Source organism: Phoenix dactylifera, unplaced genomic scaffold (assembly GCF_009389715.1).
Source record: "Phoenix dactylifera cultivar Barhee BC4 unplaced genomic scaffold, palm_55x_up_171113_PBpolish2nd_filt_p 002666F, whole genome shotgun sequence".
In the NCBI taxonomy this organism is placed as follows: Eukaryota; Viridiplantae; Streptophyta; class Magnoliopsida; order Arecales; family Arecaceae; genus Phoenix; species Phoenix dactylifera.
This window is the reverse complement of record NW_024069815.1, coordinates 1-8,025: the sequence shown is the minus strand read 5'-3', so window position 1 is coordinate 8,025 and position 8,025 is coordinate 1. Positions and strand designations below refer to the sequence as shown.

Here is an 8,025-nt window from a genome sequence, read left to right as displayed (position 1 = left end):
TGTCATCTTAGGTACCCAAGTTTTCTTGGGTCCTTCATGGTTAGTCAAGTTGGTTCCTTTTGGAACCCATACCCTTTTAATTTTCCTTTTTGTTTTACTTTTCCTATAGTCACATGCATTTGCCTTATGTCCTATAGTTCCACAACAAAAGCAGGTTATTTTCTTAGTTTTAGTTTCTCCAGCTTTAACAAAGAAGTTACTAAGAAGTTTTTGTTTATTTCTTGGTTTATACCCTAAACCCGCTTTATTAAATACTGCTCGTTGACTATTTAGTATCATGTTTAATTTTTCAGAACTATATGTAAATTTTTCAACTAAGGGTTTGTATTTGTTAAGTTCTTTAGTTAGTGTTTGATTTTCTGCTTTTAGATCATTAAGTTCTTTTGTAAGATCCTTATCTAAGGTTTGTTTATATTTTTTAAGTTCTGAAAATTCCTTAGTTAGTTTTTCATTATCTTTAGTTAAGGTGTTAGTCTTTTGAGTTAAAAGTTGGTTGTTTGTTTTAAGTTCAATATTTTCTTTGGTGATTAAGTCCTTATCCTTAACTAATTTATCGTATTTATGTAGGTATGATTGATTAGCTATTTTCAGTTCTTTATTCTTAAGATTTATAGCCTTATATTCTACCATTAACTCATTAAATGCATCATAAAGTTCATCAAAAGAAAAATCAAGATGCGTATCGGAAGTTACCTCGTTTTCGTTGGCCATGAAGCAGAAATTGGCCTTCTCTTCTTGTTCATCATCTGATGAGGAGGATAATGAGTCGGAGTCGGATAGTGTAGTGACAAGAGCCTTCTTCTTCTTGTACTTACTCCCCTTCTTCAGTAAGGGGCACTCTGCTCTTATGTGACCCGGCTTCTTGCACTCGTAACACCCAATCCCCTCGTTTTCCCTTTTCTTACCTTTGTCCTTGCGGTAGAAATTTGAGGGGCCTCTCCTTTGATGATAGGACTTCTTGTGGTTGATGAATCTCTTGAACTTGCGCACAAGAAGAGCCTCACCATCATCTTCCTCATGTTCTTCTTCTTCACTGCTGCTACTGCAGGACAAGTCCTTGTTAGATGAAGTAGATTTAAGTGCTATTACCTTTTTCTTATGGGAGTACTCTTCTTCGCTGTGTTGCTTCATGGTTAGCTCGTGAGTCATTAGGGATCCAAGGAGCTCTTCGAGTGGAAGCTTGTTCAAGTCTTTAGCTTCTTGGATTGCCGTCACCTTGGCTTCCCATGACCTTGGTAGACAGCGAAGTATTTTTCTGACAAGATCACTGTTAGTATAGCTCTTGCCAAGGCTTTTTAGGCCATTGACAATGTCAGTAAACCTAGTGAACATGCTAGTGATTGTCTCATTAGAATCCATTTTAAATAGTTCATACTTATGAACCAATATATTAATTTTGGATTCTTTAACTTGATTCGTGCCCTCATGGGTCACTTCAAGTCTATCCCAGATCTCTTTTGCAGAGTTGCAAGTAGAGACCCTATTGAATTCATTTCTATCTAAGGCACAATAAAACACATTCATAGCTTTAGAGTTTAATTGTGCCTTCCTCATGTCATGTTCATCCCAATCCTTTTCTAATTTGGGTACCTTAACACCCTCTACATATGTGGATGGGATGTATGGGCCATTCATTACAATGGTCCACATCTCATAGTCTTGGGCTTGGACGAATATTCTCATCCTAGCCTTCCAGTATGAGTAGTCGGATCCATTGAAGAAAGGGGGTCTTTGGGTGGACTGACCCTCAATGTGAGAAGATCCAAATGGGGTTGTCATTTTGATCTTTTAACTCTTGAGTGGAAGAGTTTTTGGCTCTGATACCACTTGTTGCCCAGATAGACAACCCAAGAGGGGGGGGGGATGAATTGGGTTTTAAAATAATTTAGATAATTAAAACGATGTGGTTGATTAATTAAAAACTATTGCAAGTTATTTAATTAATGCTAAGTGCTGTGAGTGATGTGAGGGGAAGAAGAAGAGAGACAATCCAATGCAAACACAGAGTTTTATAGTGGTTCGGAGCTACCCCTTGCTCCTACGTCCACTCCCCAAGTCTCTCTTGGGAATTCACTATAACCCCCTTGGATTACAGCCGGTTGTTTTGCAAGCTCACAACCAAACTTGTTGTTTTACGAGCTCACAACAAACTCGGTCGGTTTTTCCAGGCTCACCGACTAGAACCAACCCCGATTGTTTTTCCCGGGCTCACAATCAAACCCTTACACACGTTGGTTTTTAACTTGGCTCACCAACCAACCTTAGTCCCCTTGATTCAATCCCCCGATTGAACCAAGTAAATACAAGTTATAGAAAGAAAGGAAAATAAGCTTCTCAAAAGCAGATGTAAAACAATATAATCAAAAGAGGAGTTTAGAAGCCCTCAAACGCTTTTAAGCTGAAGTAGAGGAATGGCTTCTTGAACTCCGGTCTCCTCTCGAATGTGTAGTCGACTTGAATGCTGGAGGAGAAGGCTTTAATTGCTGGGAAGATGTAGGTGGAGCTGTAAATGCAGATCTTCCCTTTTTCGTTGAAGAGCACGTTGCAGAGCTTGAATCCTTGATTAGTTGGAGTGGAATGACTATTCTCTACCTTGCTACAGTCTTCTGTGGCTATTTAAGCCAACCCCCACGGAAACTAGCCGTTACACTGCTTTTTCTGCCCGTTCTGCACACTCTGCGCAGCCTGACAATATGACCGTTGGTGGGTTGGAGTCGACTCGCGCGATCAGGAGTCGACTCGGCTGTAGCGGGAGTCGACTCAAGCTTTTCCGGAGTCGACTCGGCAACTGTTCCAAATTTGAATTAAAGTTGCCGTCACGACTGGGAGTCGACTCGTCTTGACCCGGAGTCGACTCGCCAACTTCTGGAGCTGACCTGGCAATTTTGGAGTCGGCTCATCCACTGAAGTCCGTGGATCCAATTTTGAATTTTGTCCACTCGAGTCGACTCGACTGTCCTTGGAGTCGATTCGAATCTCAGAGCCCGAACTCCCGATTCTCTGTCTTTTGGCTCATCCAGTCTTGGAGTCGACTCGAACTTCCTTGGAGTCGACTCGGCTCTCAGTTTCCGAAAGTTGGTCTTCTGCCTTTTGACGTGAAGTTTGTCTTGGAGTCGACTCGAGCTGTCTGGGAGTCGACTCGAATCTCAGACTCGAAAACTGCTCTCTGACTTTTCTTTGTGTACCTCTTGGAGTCGACTCTTACTACCCTGGAGTCGACTCGTTGAACATTGGAGTCGACTCGCGCACTTCAGGAGTCGACTCGTTGACAGGTTCTGAGATGAGGCTTTCTGTTCTTCTTTCTGTTCTCAGTCGGAGTCGACTCGTACTAGTCTGGAGTCGACTCGAGCTCGTGCCAGTGAACTTGATACGCTTGGAGTCGACTCGTGATACTCGGGAGTCGACTCGAGTCTCAGACTTTGGTTCAACAGACTTCTTAACTTATCCAAAATACTATGAACCAAATCTAGAGACACTTGGACAGGATTTTCACTGAAACACTCAATTGAATTCATTAGTAATCACAAGATATACTCAAATGCTTTGAGCTCATCAAAATCAAATGGAGTTTTAATCAATCACTCCACACATGTTTTTTCATAGACTAGCCGATACAGGGACATACCAAGAATAGTTTTATAAGCAGTACGGTAAGCCCACAATGCGTCAGAAAATTTTAAAAGACCAGTCTTTGCGTGATGGATTCACCGTTTTCTCTAAAATTCGTTTAATCTCCCGATTGGCTAACTCTACTTGGCCACTAGTCTGCGGGTGATAAGGGGTTGCAATTCTATGGATGATACCGTACTTTCGTAACAGGATCTCAAAAGGCTTATTACAAAAATGTTTTCCCCCATCACTAATTATAACCTTGGGCATCCTAAACCTAGAAAATATATTTCTTTAAGAAATTTTAAAACTGGTTTGTGGTCATTTGTTCGACAAGACACAGCTTCTACCCATTTGGACACATACTCAACACCAACCAAAATGTACTCATATCCAAAAGACGGTGGGAATGGGCCCATGAAATCGATGCCCCACATATCAAAAATTTCAATAGCAGTAATGGGCTGAAGAGGCATCATTTGCCTACGAGTTAGACTTCCAACACGTTGACATGGATCACATGTCCTACAGAAACTCGTGGGCATCTTTAAATAGTGTAGGCCAATAAAAACCACATTGTAACACCTTAGCTGCGGTTTTCTTAGATGCAAAGTGTCCTCCGCAAGCACTGGCATGACAAAAAGAGAGTACACTTTGCATCTCATGATCCGGTATGCATCTTCTAAAGATTTGATCATTGCAATACTTGAACAAATAGGGGGCATCGTAATAATAACTCCTTACTTCACGCAAGAAATTATTCTTATCATTCAATCCCCAATGCTCCGGCATCCGGTTCGTGACAAGAAAGTTTACAATATCAGCATACCATGGCATAGTAGAAAGTGTAAACAATTGCTCTTCAGGGAACGAGTCCTTAATGGGCAACTGTGGCACCAAATCATGAACAACTAGCCGTGATAAATGGTCAGCAACCACATTCTCTACTCTCTTTTTATCTTTGATTGTGATGTCAAATTCTTGGAGTAGAAGTATCCATCGTATTAAGCGTGGTTTGGCCTCTTTCTTATCCAGCAAATATTTTAGCGCTGCATGATCTGTGAAGATAACAATAGGAGCACCAAGGATATAAGAGCGAAATTTGTCTAATGCAAATACTACTGCTAGCAATTCTTTCTCGGTGGTGGTGCAATTCATTTGAGCATCGTTTAAGGTTTTGCTTGCATAGTAAATGACATATGGCTTATTATCCTTGCGTTGTCCTAGGACAGCTCCTATCGCATAGTCGCTAGCATCGCACATGATTTCAAAAGGTAATGACCAATCGGATGGTTGCACGATGGGTGCAGTGCTAAGCATAGACTTCAACTTTTCAAATGCCTCTTGATAGATTTCAGTCCAATTGAATGGTGTATCAAGGGATAGGAGGTCATATAATGGTCAAGCTATGACACTAAAGTCCTTGATGAACTTCCTATAAAATCCTGCGTGACCCAAAAATGATCTAACATCTCTAACAGGCTTGGGTGCAGGTAGCTTGGCGATTAAGTCAATCTTGGCTCTATCAACTTCCATGCCCTTCGATGAAACAATATGTCCTAGGACAATTCCCTTTGGCACCATGAAGTGGCATTTCTCCCAATTCAGTATAAGATTCTTTTCTATACACCGAGCTAAGATAGCTTGTAAATGTAATAAACAATCATCAAAAGAATCGCCAAAAATAGAGAAATCATCCATAAACACTTCTAAAAATTTCTCGTTCATGTCTTCAAAAATGCTGAGCATGCATCTTTGGAATGTCGCAGGTGCATTGCACAACCCGAATGGCATCCGACGGAAAGCGAATGTGCCAAAAGGACAAGTGAAGGTAGTCTTCTCTTGATCCTCAGGTAAAATTTTGATTTGGTAGTACCCGGAATAGCCATCGAGAAAACAATAGAATTTGTGTCCTGCAACTCTTTCCAAAACTTAGTCTAGGAAGGGTAGGGGAAAGTGATCTTTCCTAGTGACCAAATTCAATTTTCGGTAGTCAACACACATGCGCCAACTCGTCGGAACACGAGTTGGGACTAGTTCACCCTGGTCATTTTTGACTACTGTCAGACCCGCTTTCTTGGGCACAACTTGAGTAGGACTCACCCACTTGCTGTTGGAAATCGGATAAATAATACCCACATCAAGCAACTTAAGAACTTCTGTTTTAACCACATCTCTCATTGTCAGATTCAGCCTACGCTGCATTTGCCTTGTGGTTTTTGCATTATCCTCCAAATATATCCGATGCATGCAAATCAAAGGGTTAATCCCCTTTAAGTCTGCAATCGACCATCCAAGTGCTTCTTTATGACTCTTTAGGACCGTAAGTAATTTTCCTTCTTGATCATTATCGAGCTCAGTCGAGATAATTACGGAAAAAGTGTTATCGGGTCCAAGAAAGGCATACTTGAGTTCCCTTGGTAAGGGTTTCAGCTCAAGTATGGGTGCTTGTTTCGAGATTGCACAATTTTTGTTCCTTGTGAGGGCAACTGCTCGAATACCTCTATTCTCGGTCTCCATCCATTGATCATCATGGACATCCGAATTATCTAAATAGGTGGGACCACATCATCAGCAGTACCTTCAGAACACCAATCTATTAAACATTGTCGGCCGATTTAGTAAATGTTTCTTTTAAAAGATATTCTTCCGCAATGGTTTCAACCCATTCAACTTCTTTACTTTCTTCATGATCACTAGGTTGTTTACCTATACTAAAGACGTTCAGTTTCAAGGTCATATTGCCAAAAGAAAGCTTCATGACACCATTCCTACAATTGATCAATGCATTAGAAGTTGCAAGGAATGGACGTCCTAAGATGACCGGAATCTGAGATGGTGAATTGGAAGCAGGATGTGTGTCCAGTACGATAAAGTCAACAGGAAAATAGAACTTGTCTACTTGGACCAACACATCTCGATAATCCCTCTAGGGACCTTCACTGACCTGTCAGCTAATTGTAAGGTCACACTTGTTGGCTTCAACTCACCCAAACCGAGTTGCTCATATACCGTATATGGCAACAAGTTCACAACTCGCTCCTAAAATCTAGCAATGCTCACTCAATCCTAAAATTTGCCAATGATGCACGAGATAGTTGGGCAACCTGGATCCTTATATTTTAGTGTTCATGCCGGTTAAATCTACTCACAATTTTCAGCCAAAAAGGCCTTCTTCTTAGACCATTTAATCGACCGCTTGACAGTGCACAAATCCTTCAAAAATTTTGCAAGGAAGGCACTTTGTTGAATTGGCAATCAAGGAAGAAGGTACACTGCATTTTTTACTTGGGCTTAAAAATCTCAAGAATATTCGGAGTTGGTTCAAGCTTTCTGCAGAGGGTTTAAATCTTTGTTGGGAAATGTTGCAGGGAAAAGGAATATTTAATTTTTTCAGTAGATGTTCGGTGGCTTTCCGTTTCTTTGTTATCCTTTTTTTTTGTCTTGGGAGGGTCAGAATCAGGTATGACTTGTGTTTGTTCTGGGACTGGTCGGTCAATAACCTTTCCACTTCGCAAAGTTATTATACTCTTCGCTTATTCTTTATGCAAAGTTGAAGATGATGCATTGTTACCGCCGTAGACTTGAGGGTTAGATTGCGGTTGAGCTAGTAGCTTATCCTTCTCTTGAGTACTTAAAGCAGTGGTCAGCGTTGTCAGTTGATTTCTTAATTCATCATTGATTTTAGCTTGACCTTGCATGAAAGATTGCAAAGTTTCTTCGAGACTGGGTTTCTGAGGCGGTGCGTGTGCATAATGAGGTTGCGGAGGTGGAGGAGTTGGGTTATATACTTGTTGAGGTTGGTCATTCCTCCACCTGATATTTGGATGGTTCTTCCATCCAGGGTTGTAAGTACTCGAAAAAGGATTATTAAAAGATTTTTGATAGGACTTTATAACATTGGCCTGATCGTGCAAGACTTCCTTGAATGCGGGTATTGTGGGGCAATCAGTGGTGAGATGTCCAGGCATCTCGCAAATCCTACAACACTCGCTGTTATGTTCTACGGTCTTGACGAATTCAATTCTTCTAAGTTCAATTTCCTCTACCTTCCTAGTAAGGGCTGCCATTTCAGCCTGAATATCATCCTGAGTACTAAGATTGTAAAGGCCCCCGTGTCCAATGCTAGTAGGCTTAGGCAAAGGTTTATTCACTCTATCCCCTGTATCCCATAATTGTGCAGTCTCTGTAAGAGAGTCTAAATAGTCCCATGCCTCATCGGGTTGCTTTTCCAAAAATAGACCATTGCACATAGTCTCTATAAATTGTTTTAACTGTGGAGACAACCCTTCGTAAAAAAAACTAATGGTTCTCCATGTTTCAAACCCGTGATGAGGACAAGAGAGAAGCAATTCTTTAAATCTCTCCCAACATTCATAAAATGTTTCATGGTCTTTTTGTTGGAAGTTACTAATG

General features: G+C 41.0%; 1 pseudogene; it reads left to right on the top strand.

Annotated features, from left to right (window-relative positions):
* Positions 1-7,932: 7,932 nt before the first annotated feature.
* On the top strand, positions 7,933-8,025 carry LOC120109748 (annotated as a pseudogene; the record flags this gene model as incomplete).